This window comes from Lactuca serriola, chromosome 2 (genome assembly GCF_051521515.1).
Source record: "Lactuca serriola cultivar US96UC23 chromosome 2, Lser_US96UC23_V15, whole genome shotgun sequence".
NCBI classification, from domain to species: Eukaryota; Viridiplantae; Streptophyta; class Magnoliopsida; order Asterales; family Asteraceae; genus Lactuca; species Lactuca serriola.
The window spans coordinates 26,419,161-26,434,061 of record NC_136409.1 but is presented as its reverse complement, the minus strand read 5'-3'; the positions used below and the strand labels follow the sequence as shown (position 1 = coordinate 26,434,061).

General features: G+C 37.8%; 1 pseudogene; it reads right to left on the bottom strand.

Annotated features, from left to right (window-relative positions):
• Positions 1-655: 655 nt before the first annotated feature.
• LOC145089090 (MDIS1-interacting receptor like kinase 2-like) lies at positions 656-14,644 on the bottom strand (annotated as a pseudogene).
• Between the last annotated feature and the right edge of the window lie 257 nt (positions 14,645-14,901).

The window sequence follows — 14,901 nt, the reverse complement described above, 5'->3', positions numbered from 1 at the left end:
CGCAAACAACCTGACATTGGGTCATAATTAAAAATAATATCAAATAATGAGGGATCATATTCAGTGACCGTGCTTGAAGTTATGATTTTTTTTGGCGGGGAGGGGGGGGGGGGGGGGGGGGACAACCCTCTTTGCCCTATACAAGCTCTGTCCTTGTTCGGTGTTGCCATTAATAAAAAAAGGAACATTTTGAACTAAGATTTGGAAAGCGGATAATGAACACGAAAGGGTGGTAGATTTGGGATCAATGATATCTAATATGTCGTACATTGCAACGCTAATTTGTAGAATGTTATAACATAATTATAGCCGATAATTCTGTATGCAATTGCTTGGGTATATACATGTTGAAGATTTAACGTTTGATTTATACATTAAGGATGCCACAGAGGAGGTCCGATGTTCTTTGGCTCTACACCAAGTTTTGTATCTCATATCAATTGCACAAGAATGCACATCATGTTGATGTATTATGTATATGAGAACTAGTTTTTGAGTAGAAAACAATAAGACCACATAAACAGGTTTCATATAAAATCAAACATGAGAGAAGTTTTAATCGGGAGGTACCGAAACAAAGATATGGTCATCAGGTACAAATGCTGCCTCATCACTTGGATAATTCCTGAGAGACGTTTCTCATTGTCGGGCGAGACTTTGGATCCATGCGAATGCATGCTAGTGCAACATTATAAACACGCGGTATTTCCATTTTAATCCGTCTGTCAAAGGGAGTCACTTGTCAAGTATACTTTCCAAAGTTGCACCTTCCCGGTTTAAATAGTTGAGGGACATCAGGAGGTCTCCAGGATGCTTCCCTCCAACTGTTTCAAGCGCAAGCACTCCAAAGCTATACACATCACATTTTTCGTTCACAATGATGTTGTATGCAAGTTCTACATGTTTATATCAAACGATTGTTTAGTGTAATTTCATCTACTAACAAAGCTAAAGGAATCATTAGAATCTACACATACTTACCTGGAGCAATGTATCCCAAAGTTCCTACGACAATGGTTTGGTCGGAGGAATCAAGGTCGAGCAATCTGGCTGCTCCAAAGTCGGCAACAAATCCTTCCATTTCTTTGTTCAAGAGAATGTTGTTGCTTGATATGTCTCGATGAATGATGGGTGGGCTACAGTCATGATGCATGTATGACAAAGCATGTGCTACATGTTTGATAATGTTTACCCTCGTCTTCCAATCCAACATGACAGTGAATTCATTGTCACTCAATGTGCAAAATAGGCTCTCGTTTTCCACGTATTCCTGTAAAGATAAGAAAGATAAGATCGGATAGTTTGTTATAGTTTTAAATATATTGTTGTATTATCATCAGATTCTTAATCATAGGATCTTCAGTTGTATATTCACGTTATATAATGAGATCGATACCCAAGAGGGTTATTAATCCAAATACAGTTTCTAACTTGGTAACAAAGCTGAAAATCCTTCGTTAAACCATAGTTCTCATCCGACTCTTTTGGTCTCCTTCCAAAGGGTATCTCTTTCTCTTCTTCAACATGTTGGCACCGGTGAAATCCTCCATTATCGCTACCGCCGTATCCTGCAAATTAACCCGCACCAATTTCCTCCTATGGAGGGCACAAGTAATCCCGATTCTAAAGGGAGTTCAGCTCTTTAGCCATCTAGATGGCACTACACCGGCGCCTCCAGCCAAAATAATCACAAGTACCAGCACCACAGGAAAAGAAACAATCGAGCCGCCAAAAGAATCTCCAAACCCAGAACACGACACCTTGGTAGTTCAAGCTCAAACAGTAATTGGGGGTCTTCTGCCTTCCATGACAGAAGAAGTTCTTCCTCAGTTAATCCGCTGCACTTACACTGCTCAAAAATTATGGACTGCCCTTATCACCATGTTTTCCACTCAGCATCGTGGAAATTCTATCGAGATTCGCACTCAACTCTCAAATACAAAAAAGGGATATTGTCACACCCCCAAACCAAGGATGGCGGAAACTTCCAGGGGTGGAGGACTTCATGTAGAGTATCACAACGAGTATAATAGTGCTCAAAGTAAATACAACCATCATAAATATTATTGAAAAAGTTACACCAAAGTATATGTTTACGTGATTCAAATCAATTACATTATGATACAAAATGAACTGTTTGACGATTTATCGTCCCATCCTCAAAACGCTGTTGATTTCCTGTTTCACTGAATTCCTGAGAATACAAGTAGTTTTGAAAAGTGTCAACACAAAGGTTGGTGAGTTCATAAGCTTTTAACAGTAAGAGTTTGAAAATCGATCTTTGTAAAGAGATGTATGTTACCAAGAAAAATCCAATATTTTCCTGATAAAAGTTATGTGGTCCTAAATACCAGGACCCAAAAATGAACAAGTATTTGTCATACTTAAAGATATAAAAGTGGTTTCAAATTTGCGTAAAAACCCTTTCTGATTTGAGAAAACTCCCGTAATGAATGGTGTGTAGTCTTAAATACCAAGACCAAAAATATACAGCAATATCTGTAATTATTGATATAAAAAGTGATTTTAAATCGACATAAAACCCTTTTTGATATGAAGGCGTACAAGTATTTTTCCATACTTAAAGTGATTTCAGTGAGCTAAATCGACATAACTCGTTAATTTATAGTTAGAACCCGTAAATATTATGATTTGTTAATACCACATGTGAGTTATCATAACCATACTTAACTTAGACGGTCTCGTAATGCGACGATCTTCAGGCGTCGCCGTTAAATGACACTTCACACCCCAGACCTGCCGGTCTAGCTGTTGCAAGCAGCTCAGGTGTGGGTTCTCCCTACAAGAGACTCTAGTTACAATTTACAGGACTTTTTGAATTGGTTACTTTGGAAGTAACCCGAAGCGAATGACTCACAAATTTATTCATTAACAGATTTACGTGAACTAAACTGAAAACTTTTGGTAAATAAGTTTGAGAAGTAAATGATACATAAACTATACCTATTATAGTTTATCCAAAACGTTTGTAATGTATAAGAACTATTTTATGAAAATGCATTAGTGTTATGAATCCATAAATTATGCTTATTATAGCTTAATATACGTGTTCTAAATGAATGAATAATCTTATCATGAATGACTAAGAGGGTGTTTGTTTTTTCTCTGCAGGTCTGCGTGACCTCTTCTGTCTGCGAGGCGCAGACCACACGCAGACATAATGGTTTGCAGTCTGTTTGTTTTTTCTGAAGTGCGCAGACATAAAAACATCTGCGCGAGGTCTTCACCACACAGATATGGGATAGCATCTTCTAAAGTCTGCAAGCCCTTTAACCTAAAAAAACGCGTCTTTTTTTTTTTTGCTTCCGCCTCCGGTCCTCGTCCAACCCTCCCAGAAAAAACCCTCGATCGATCGATCGTACTCCACCTTGCAGCGACCACCACCGTCGCAACCCTCCTCTCCGATCAAAACCATCGATCGCCGCCTTCCTTTCCGATCCGGCGTCCTCCGATTTTCCGACCATCACAGTCGATTGCAGCAGCCGGTGAACAACAAGGTCACAACGACAACTTCAACTAGCGACCAAGCGACGAATCCTCCCCTGCTCGCCGCCGTTAACCAGCGCCTCCCCTGTGAAGCCACCGGCCGGAGACCGTCGCCCCCACAGCTACACCGGAGACTTCGACCTCACAGCTACAGGTTCGTTTTTTTTTCCTGCTGTCAGTCTTCCTTCTTCTCCCGACTTTCTGTTATTCCCTTCTTATCCGTTGCATTGAAGCTATAGTTCAGAATTTATGTTAATTGATGCATAACTCATAAAAGAGCTGTAAAATAAAAACATTTGTAATGAAAGTAATTTATCTTTGAATGTGAAATTGGATTTGATTTTGAATGAAATACCGAGATGTTAAACCTGTAACATCTCCAGCTTGGTCTGTTTGATCGAAAAAGTCCAATTGTGTAAGTGTTTGTGCTTCAATTAGCAATTGAACCTAGATGTTAAACCTGTAACAGTAGCACCCAAATTTTCTGTTTAATTATGTTATTGTCAAGCCTGGGCATGCCTCCTGTTGTTTTGAATGATGTTCTTATGATGCTTATATGATACCTTGAATGTAATTTAGGTTATGTACACCAACAATGTTAAATTTCCACTCACCCATATTATCAACAATGCTTATAATTAGAATTGATTGTATTACTTAAATATGCAGTAATTCAAAGTTGTGTGTGTGTGTATATATATATATATATATATATATATATATATATATATATGATTATTGATTGTGTATATTTATATGATAGTGTATATGTATATGATTGTTGATTTTGTATGTATATGATAGAAAGCATCAAAAAGAGACATAAGTTTTGTTTATTTTATAGAAGTAAAGTTTTTGTCGTTAAAGTGAAGTTTATTTGATTTATAAAGTTTTTTAGAAAACTTTGAATTAAAACACTCTAATTGAGGTTATTTATAATTGAATAAAAAGTTTCACATTATTGTGATTGAAAATAAAACAAAATTACAAATTTGTCGTGAAAATAAAAACTTTTTCTTGAAATAATGATGTTACTTGTTCACTGTTTATTGTTATTTGGTTATTAGAGATAGGAGAAAAACAACAATGGACCAATGAGCACTTAAAATGCTTATTGGATACTTGTATTGAAGAAGTAGAGAGTGTTGGTAGAAAAGGATTGAGTTTGCAGAAAGATTCATGGATAAGGCTTGGAAGTGTTCTTAAGGAGAAATTTGGGGTTGAGTTAACTCAAAAACAAATGAAAAACGCATATGACAATCTGAAAGCCAAATACACTGGATGGGTATATTTAAAAAACAAAACCGGTAATATATACAATTCTCAAACAAACACGTTTAATTTAACAGCCGAGGAGTGGGATGATTTTAAGAAGGTACATATACATTAATATACAATAATATATATATATATATATATATATATATATATATATATATATATATATATATATAACATTTACGTTTGAAGTTGCCAAATATTCTTATATTATTTCTTGTTACATTTGGGTTTAGGGGCATCTGAAAGCTGCTTCTTTGAGAACAATTCCACTGCCTTTTCCAGATCTTTGTGCACGTCTTTTTGATGGAAATAGTGCTACTGGTAATTTTAGGAGTTACTAAACCCAATCATCATCAGTAGCTGGCGCATCCTCCTGTCGTGTTCCACCACTTCAGATCACCGCCACCCCTTTTGATGCAATGGATGATGATGGTGTTGACACTTCTCATCATGAGCCACCACCTTCTACTGCTTCACCTTCTGCAGCTTCACCTTCTGCTGGTTCACCTTCTGCTGCTTCACCTTCAACTGGTTCACCATATACTGCTACACCATCCGGTAACCCCAACAAAAGGTCTAAACCCTCAACTCCTGTAGCTCCTAGTGCCTCACCGTCTGCTTCTTCACCTGATGGAACTTCTGTTACTGCTGACGATTTAGCATTTGAAATGAAGAAAGCTCTACAAAGTTTGACTAAAGGGTATACAATTCCTCAATGTTTAGAGAAGTTAGAGGTCCTTCAGTTAGGCCCTACAGATCCTTTACGCTTTGTCGCATATCATATTTTTGGAGGAACCACGAACATGAGAGAGATGTGGATGCATTTGCCCGATGTTCCCGAGATATTATGAGGGTGGCTTGAGATGACGGGTACCAGTTTAGGAGTTTTGAAGGATGGGAAGATTGTTCGATGATTTTCTAGTGTTGAAAGTATTTGTTATGTCTTTTTGCCCTTGTTGGAACTACTTTGTTAAATGTTTTTGCCTTTGTTGGAACTATTTTGTTAGGACTTTTTGCCCTTGTTGGAACTACTTTGTTAAATGTTTTTGCCTTTGTTGGAACTATTTTGTTAGGACTTTTTGCCCTTGTTGGAACTACTTTGTTAAATGTTTTTGCCTTTGTTGGAACTATTTTTTTAGGTCTTTTTGCCCTTGTTGGTACTTGAAATATGATTAATGGAATGTTTATTTGATACTTGAAATATGGTTTATGTAATGTTATTTTGGCTTGAAATATGATAAATGGAATGTTTATTTGATACTTGAAATATGGTTTATGTAATGTTTTTTAAAGTTCTACTTTATTGATTTTAGGTTCATATGGATCACGATCAAAAGTTACTTCTCGTAATTCTAATGTACCTATACATCCGTTATTTTTGGAAGAGGGGTGTGAAACGATTGCGGGATAATGATTCAGAAATGACGGGACACGAATACACATTGGAGTTATTACACCGTAATCGTTTACAATGTGTTGAAGTATTACGCATGTCCCGTGAATCTTTTGTACGACTATGTGCTCATTTTAGAGCAAATTACTCATTAAAGGACAGCAAACATGTATCAGTTGAGGAAAAGATGGCTATGTTTTTGATGATGATCGGACATAATCAATGTTACGTGATTATCAAGCGGAGATTTCAACACTCGAAGCAAACAATTGATAAATTTTTTTATGAAGTGTTGGAAAAAATGATGCTTTTCGCACAAGATGTTATAGTACCAGCATCTTTTAATCCGAATCCAAACATTCCAGGACATAATAGGAGGCTACGAAGGGTTTTCAAAGGAGCAGTTGGTGCACTTGATGGCACTTTGATACATGCTGTTGTCCCTACTAAGAAACAAGACTTATATAGAAGTAGGGGAAAGGGAGATTGCTACCAAAACGTATTGGCAATATGTGACTTCAATATGATTTTTACATTTGTTGTGACCGGGTGGGTAGGGATAGCGCATGACTCTAGAATATTATCAGAAGCAGTAGCCGATCCACAAGCATCATTCCCGTTTCCACCAACAGGTAATTTTTGTTTTTTTTTTTTTTTAATATTTTCATTTTAATTTGAAAATTGATTAGTGTTTTGCATTTTTTTCAGACAAATATTATCTTTGTGATGCCGCGTATACACACACTCGAGGATTTATGGCCCCTTATCGTAATGTGAGGTATTGGCTTGGAGATTTTCATCAAAGACGTGCATTGACCAAGAAAGAAAAATTTAACCATGGACATGCAAAACTTCGAAATGTCATTGAGCGTGCTTTTGGTGTTTTGAAAGCACGCTTCCCTATATTGAAGAGGATGGCACCATTCCCGTTTGTGACACAAAGAAACATTACCATGGCATGCTTTGCGCTTCATAATTATATAAGGAAAGAAGGATTGAGTGATGAGTAATTCGCACGATACGATGAACCCAATGTCCCGTTTCGAAATAACAATGTGGCCATTGATGATGATGAAGACGGGATTCCAACACATGGTACTGCAGCAGACCGTGAATATATGACCCAGTTACATGATGAAATTGCTGATCAGTTGATGCACAATATAGATTGAATTGTTTTAAATGAAATTGTTATTGTAAAACATTTTTTTTTATTGTATGACTAATTTAGTTGCAAGAATTTTATTTTCAATGTTATAAGACTATTATTATTAAAATTTTGGTGTTGAAAATCATTTTAAGTTTGTAAAATAATTTTATTTAAAATTCAGTTTATTTCAGCAGCCTGCAGACGTTAAAAAACAAACAGTCTTATTGCAGACTGCAGACGTTTGGTCCACCTCTTCTGCTGCAGAGGTTTGCAGATGTGGTCCGCAGATTGCAAACATTTTGGCTTCAGAAAAACAAACAGCACCTAAGTTTCAGTTTATGATGATAAACTAACAAGGAAACACATTCAATATTTAGAACTTATTGTTATACACTTTGTTCAACATAATACAAAGTGTTATGAAAGTTATAAGCTTTTAACTAATTTTTAACCTTTCTGCGCTGTTTTAGAAAAGTCATAGAAAAATCATACGAAGTCGAAAACTAAATCCGTAAATTCTGAGAGTTCCCAAAATGTGTCTAGTTTACTCATAATTTTTATCATGATTTTTAATGACTTCCAACTTGAGTGAAAAAGTCCATAATCACAGCCTGGTCTGGATTGGTGTTTGAAATAGTAGGCAGTTTTGTAAAAATCACCATAAATTGTAGAAAAATCGTATGGAGATGTGCAAGTAGTCATTTTAAAGCTAAGAACTGGAACTACTTACACCTAAAACAGTTTTGAAAACAAAAATGTTTAAGTTTCCCAAAATAGTCCGTGAATGGAGTCCAACTTTTTGATGAAAGCTATTAGAAATGTTTAGTTAGGTTCTTAGTGTTTTAACTTGTATTCCCCCCCCCCCCCCCCTAAAAACTTAATAAACATGAAAATGTAAGGGGTATGAACTCACCTTAGGTGATTTCAATAGATGGATGGTGGAGAAAAGAAGTGTTCAACTCAAGAACACTTTGGGAGATTGCTTGAAGATTCAAAGATCTAACACCAATAGGATGGAGTTTGTGTAAGATATCTATGATTTGAGTAGAAGGAAGTGAAATAATCATATGGAGGATGTTAATTCTTACCAAAAGTAGAAGAAAACCTTGCAGTATAGCCTTGAATCTCGAATTTTAAAGAGAGAAAATGAAGTTTTTTCTTGATGGAAGAATGAGAGGAAATAAAAGAAATGTGAGGAGATAGGAGGGTTTTCTTACCCTTAACCAGGTGTGTGGCTAAAAAAATGGTCGAAAAAGTACCATGAAATGACTAGGTATGGGCTGATGGTGAATAGTGACATGGAGTGGGTATGGGAGTGGTTGTTTGTGTCATAGAATAAAGAAAAGTCAACACTCCACCTCTTGTACTTCATACACTCTTCTTGGATAAGGTTTATCCCCAAAAACGTGGATAATTAGAATATATGGGGCCTTATATGTTAAAATAAAGTTTTGGGTGAAAATCTCGCGTTAAAACAATTGAAAACGGAGCTAAAAGGAAGTCGTAGTCGAAAACCGGAAAGAAATGGGCTTCCAGCGAGACCTCTCGGTCCTGGCCGGAGGTTCGGTCCCTTCTGGTGCTGGGCCGAAGCAAAACGAGGCGAAAGAGGGTAAGAGCGAAATGGAGCGAAATAGACCGAAATGAACCGAAGGTTCGGTCCGAAGGGGAGGGTTCGGTCCCTTATGCGGGGCTCGGTCCGAAGGGAGGGTTCACTTCTGATGCCTTCGCTTCTAACAAGTTCGCTTCTAACAGGTTGGGTTCCTAAGAGGGGTTTCGGGTCCTTAAGAGGGTTCGACTCCTTAAGAAGGGTTTCGGGCCCTTAAGCCTATTTTACTCGTTTTTACCCCTGTTTTAAGCCGTTTTTGACCTGGTTAAGGGTCGGGATGGCCCGAAAGACTATAAAAAGTTTAAGGAACTTTTGAGAGAGACTTGGGAGAGATTTGACATTCTTGGAGAGATTTCACATACAAAGAGAGATTTGGGAGAGATTTGACATTCTTGGAGAGATTTCTCATACAAAGAGAGATTTGGGAGAGATTTCACATTATTGGAGAGATTTCTCATACAAAGAGAGATTTGGGAGAGATTTGACATTCTTGGAGAGATTTCTCATACAAAGAGAGATTTGGGAGAGATTTCACATTCTTGGAGAGATTTATCATAAAAAGAGAGATTTGGGAGAGATTTCACATTCTTGGAGAGATTTCTCATACAAAGAGAGATTTGGGAGAGATTTCCCATTCTTGGAGAGATTTGGGAGAGATTCTAGATAAAGAGAGATAGAGTGAAAACGATTGAGAGAGGTTTCGTGTGTGACATTTGTGAGTGTTTGGCTCTGCAACGCAAGGTCCGTGAACCCCGTTAAGCCAGGTTTTAGGATCTTACACACTCCCGATGAGTATGCAACATTGTTTTGTTCATTGTTTAGCACTAAGGCTAAGGAAAATTAAACACACAAAATTTCCAAGTGATGTTTTCTTATTAAAATAGTGAGTTATACAGTAATTACATAACACAAACCTTAATATACAAGGTTTAATTGAGTTGACCGGTTTGACTTGATGACTTTGTTCGAATTAGACTTGACCCGAATTTGACTATTGTCACAGATATCTAAGTGTTGCAGAGTAGTACCAGAAAATGACTGGTTTTGCAGATACCATGGAAATCATTGGACAACTAATGAATGATGAAGAGGTAATTGGCTATATACTGGTAGGATTAGGGCCAAGACATGGCGACTTGTTCACCGCCATAACAGTCCTCAGCAACGAAAGGAAAGTCACGCTTCCAGAGTTCTACTAATATTTGATTGCACACGAGGTTCAAGCCACTGCCATGGGAAGCATAGTGGAATTTTTGTCCTCTGCCAATAATGTCACACACCAAGAAAGTAACAACAACAGTGCCTCACCTTTTCGCAATTATAACAATTCAAATGGGCACAATAACTATAATCATAGAGGAAATTCTCTAGGAGGAAGCTATCATGGACGAGGTAGGGGCGTGGTCATGGAAATAGGGGACCCCGCTGCCAAGTGTGTGGTATACCTGGCCACACAGCTCTCACTTGCAGAAATCATTTCAACCACTCGTATCTGGCAAAAGATTATCGTGGGGAAAATAGTGTGACCTCCGCAGGGTACCATCCAAAACCAAATTGGTTTATTGATTGTGGAGCAACAGACCATCTGACTAATGAGATTGACCGTCTCACTGTCCAAGAGTGTTATCACGGGAAGGATCAAGTCCAAGTGGAAAATGGTGTAGGTTTGTTTATTTCACATGTTGTTCAGTCAATAATTCCCGGTTTAACTAGACCTCTTTATCTCAAAAACGTTTTACATGTCCTACATATTAGCAGAAATCTTTTGTCCGCTCAAAGGCTTATGGCCGATAATCATGTATTTACTGAACTTTATCCTAATGTTTTCTTTGACAAGGACATAGCAACGAAGAAAATCATCCTACTAGGTAGGAGCAAAGGCGGGCTCTATCCACTTCCCATCAGTTGTTGTAGAAATCTTCCTCAACGTCAAGGTCTATCAAGTGTCAACGTCTCTCGGTCTTAATGGCATCAGCGTTTTGGTCATTCCACTTCAACAATTGTCAAAACGATTTTAAATTCAAATAAGTTAGGATATTCGTTTCATAATGAGTCTTTAGTTTGTGATGCTTGTCAACGTGGGAAAAGTCATTAACTTTCTTATAGTAATTCAGTTCGTGTTTCTACATTTCCTCTTGAACTTGTGCATACTGATGTTTGGGGTCCTGCCTAAGTTTCTAGTGGGGGTTTTAAATATTATGTTAGTTTCTTAGATGATTACAGTCGATACAGTTGGATTTATCTTATCAAAAACAAATATGATGTTGAATAAGTATTTTATAATTTTCAAAAACATGTTGAACGACTCTTAAACACCAAGATTCGTAGTGTTCAATCAGACTGGGGCGGAGAGTGTCAAAGGTTGCATTAGTTTTTTCAAACAGTAGGAATCACACATCGTGTGTCCTGTCCTCATACATCCTAACAAAATGGAACGTCATATAGTTGAAACGAGCTTAACTCTCTTAGCTCAATCATCCCTTCCTTTTCGTTTTTGGGATGAAGCCTTTCTAACTGCATGCTATCTGATTAATAGGATGCCTACTCGAACAATTGGAAGTGTCACCCCTATTAAATAGTTGCTAACTATCAATCATGAATGTTCTTTTCTTCGAGTCTTTGGTTGTGCCTGTTGGCCATGTTTAAGAAAACACAATACATGAAAACTTAGTTTTACATCTACTCTGTGTGTTTTCTTGGGTTACAGTTCTATTCATAAGGGTTATAAATGCCTAGATAAATCCACTGGTCGTGTTTATATCTCTCGAGATGTTAATTTTGATGAGAGTTGTTTCCCTTATGCTTCAAACAATGGCCAAATTCGTACTTCTCCTACGTCCCATCCAATATCTTTTCCTCAAATGAATCGGCAATTACTAATGACCACATATGCAAATATGACTTATCTCTATTGCTAGATAATAATTATGATGCAGATGCAGTTCCAGTTAAGTTCTCTCCTGCTGCACAAGTGACTTCCTCCTCACTACCAGCACTAGCACCAACATAGGTTTTGCGTGAGGAGCCACAAGAATTCACATGCTCCTCAATTGCATCTGAAGCCACTCCGCCATCAACATCAGCATCATCTGCTCTAACTCAGGAACCACCAACACCACCAACTACAGTGGCTTTCATCCCTCTGTCTCCTACATCAGCTGCCATACCATCCTCACCTGGTGCCATGCCTTCTCCGGTTCCGCACACCCCTGAAGCCTCTCCTCCTAGTATGACCACGCGTGCACGTGCTGGAAAATTCTTCCCTAAGAAATTCACAGATGGGACCATTCCTTATGATCTTTCTAAACGAGCCTTCTCTGTTTGCACTCCCACTTCACATCGAGTTGCAGTGACTGATCCTAATTGTAAGGCTGCCATGGAAGTAGAATTTACAGCATTACAGTCAACTCGCACTTGGGTTCTTGTTCCTAGACCCACTGGTGTAAATATTGTTGGGTGTAAATGGATTTTTAAGTTAAAACAAAATCCAGATGGCACCATTGATAAGTACAAGTCTCGCTTGGTTGCTAGAGTCTTCAAACAATAGTATGGAATTGATTATCAGGATACTTTCAGTCCCATTGTAAAGCCTGCCACAATACGACTTGTTCTCTCACACGCTGTCTAACGTGGGTGGCATCTTCGTCAAATAGATGTCAATAACGCATTTCTTCATGGCATTTTAAAAGAAGAAGTATATATGCAACAACCTCCCGGCTTTGAAGACTCTAAACATCCTCAACATGTGTGTAAGCTTCGCAAAGCTCTTTATGGCCTCAAGCAATCGCCTCGGGCTTGGTTCTCATGATTGCGTGACAAGCTTTATTTTCTTGGGTTTCATTCTTCTAAGGCAGACACATCTCTTTTTTTTCTCCATCAAAAGGATGTCACTGTCTATATGTTATCTATATACTGGTGTACGTTGATGACATTGTTATTGTGGGTTCATCTCAAGTTGTTATTGACAAACTCGTCAAGCACTAAGCTCTTCTTTTCCTATCAAAGATCTGGGGAAGTTACACTATTTTCTAGGAATTGAGGTGCTTCACAATTCAGGGGGAATCACATTGTTACAGCAAAAGTATGCCTCTGATCTGTTAAAGCGTACTAATATGGAGAATTGTAAAGCAGTCTCAACTCCAATGCTGGTCACAGACAAGCTGTCGCTAAATTCTGGAAAACAGCTCAATGAGAAAGATACGTTCAAGTATAGGAGCATGGTTGGTGGTCTGTAGTATCTTACTTTAACAAGACCCGATATTTCTTTTCCAGTTAACAAAGTCTGTCAGTTTTTGGCCAAACCCACAGATGTGCATCTCGAAGCAGTAAAGAGAATATTAAGATATATAAAGGGCACGATCAATACAGGGCTTCATGTTCGAAAGACCACCTCCACATTGTTAAGTGTGTTCACTAATGCAAATTGGGCAGGTTGCATAGACTATAGACGATCCACTGGCGGTTTAGCAATATTTTTAGGACCCAACTTGATTTCATGGAGCTCGCGAAAACAACCGATAATGTCTAAATCAAGTACCGAGGCGGAATACAAAGCTTTAGCAAATGGGACAGCAGAAGCAACGTGGATTCAATCAATACTCAGAGAGTTAGGTGTTAAACAAGCTCGAGCCCCGATTCTATGGTGTGACAACTTAGGAGCTACATATTTGACTGCTAATCCAATGTTTCATGCTAGAACAAAGCACATAGAAGTTAATTTTCATTTTGTTAGAGAAAAGGTAGCAATGGGGGCTTTAGATGTTCGATTTATATCCTCAAATGATCAATTGGCAGATGGTCCGACTAAACCCACAACTCGAAACATGTTGGAGAAAATGAGATACAATCACAACCTAGTTACGCTCAAGATTGAGGGGGAATGTAAAGATAAGAATGATAAGATCGGATAGTTTGTTATAGTTTTAAATATATTGGTGTATTATCATCAAATCCTTAATCATAGGATCTTTAGTTGTATATTCACGTTATATAATGAGATCGATACCCAAGAGGGTCATTAAGCCAAATACAGTTTCTAACTATTCGTAGAAGGAAGTTGCAATTGTTATGCAAACAAAAACCATAGAGTTTCACAATGTTTTTGTGCCTTAGGTTGGTTAAGACTTGGATCTCGTTCTTGAAACTCTTGTTGCTTGGCTTCAAACCGATGGAGTTTCTTCAAAGCAAATGTTTTACCGTTAGGTAGTTTTGCTTCATATACACTTCCATAGCCACCGGTTCCAATGCAATATTTGAGGTCAAAGTCCTCTGTTGCCTTGACGAAGTCATTGAATGCAAGTGTCCCATCGTAATTCAATATCGAGCACACATCTCCATGTATTTGTAGTTCTTGCTGACTTTTCCTGTGGTAGCCTTTTTATAATGGTAAAGCACATAACCAATCACTAAGAAACAAAATCCAATAATCATCGGAAGAAGAATCTCCAAAAGGAGGATGGATTTGTGTTCTTTGGAGGGCTTGCCTTCATAAAATGGTCGCACTTGTTTAACAAAATCATAGAAATTATCCGCAAAATAACAGAAATAGTATCTACATATTAATTTACCAACATAGTCCCTAGTTTGACAGAACTTCAAAAAATAAAACTCATATAAAAGATTATTACAAAATTTATTTCAAAAATATATAATTAATAAACCCCAACCGCACAAAAGGTACAAGGTTCACATTAATTGGTGGCCCCATCTCCCTCTCGTCCGTAGTCTGTCTTTACCATCACGCGAAATGTCCTTGACGGTCGACTACAATAACTCCTTCATTCTTTCGGAGGACCAAGCAATTTGAATTTCAATTTGTTTTATATTTTCTACAAGCACTCGGACAAAAACTGGTTCTGTTTGTTGCAACTCTTTGCTATAGTGATAGGAACAGGACAATAATTGAATCTGAAATTGATGTGTGCTGGTTTGATTCAATCTGTTTGATGCAAGCCTGCAATGATA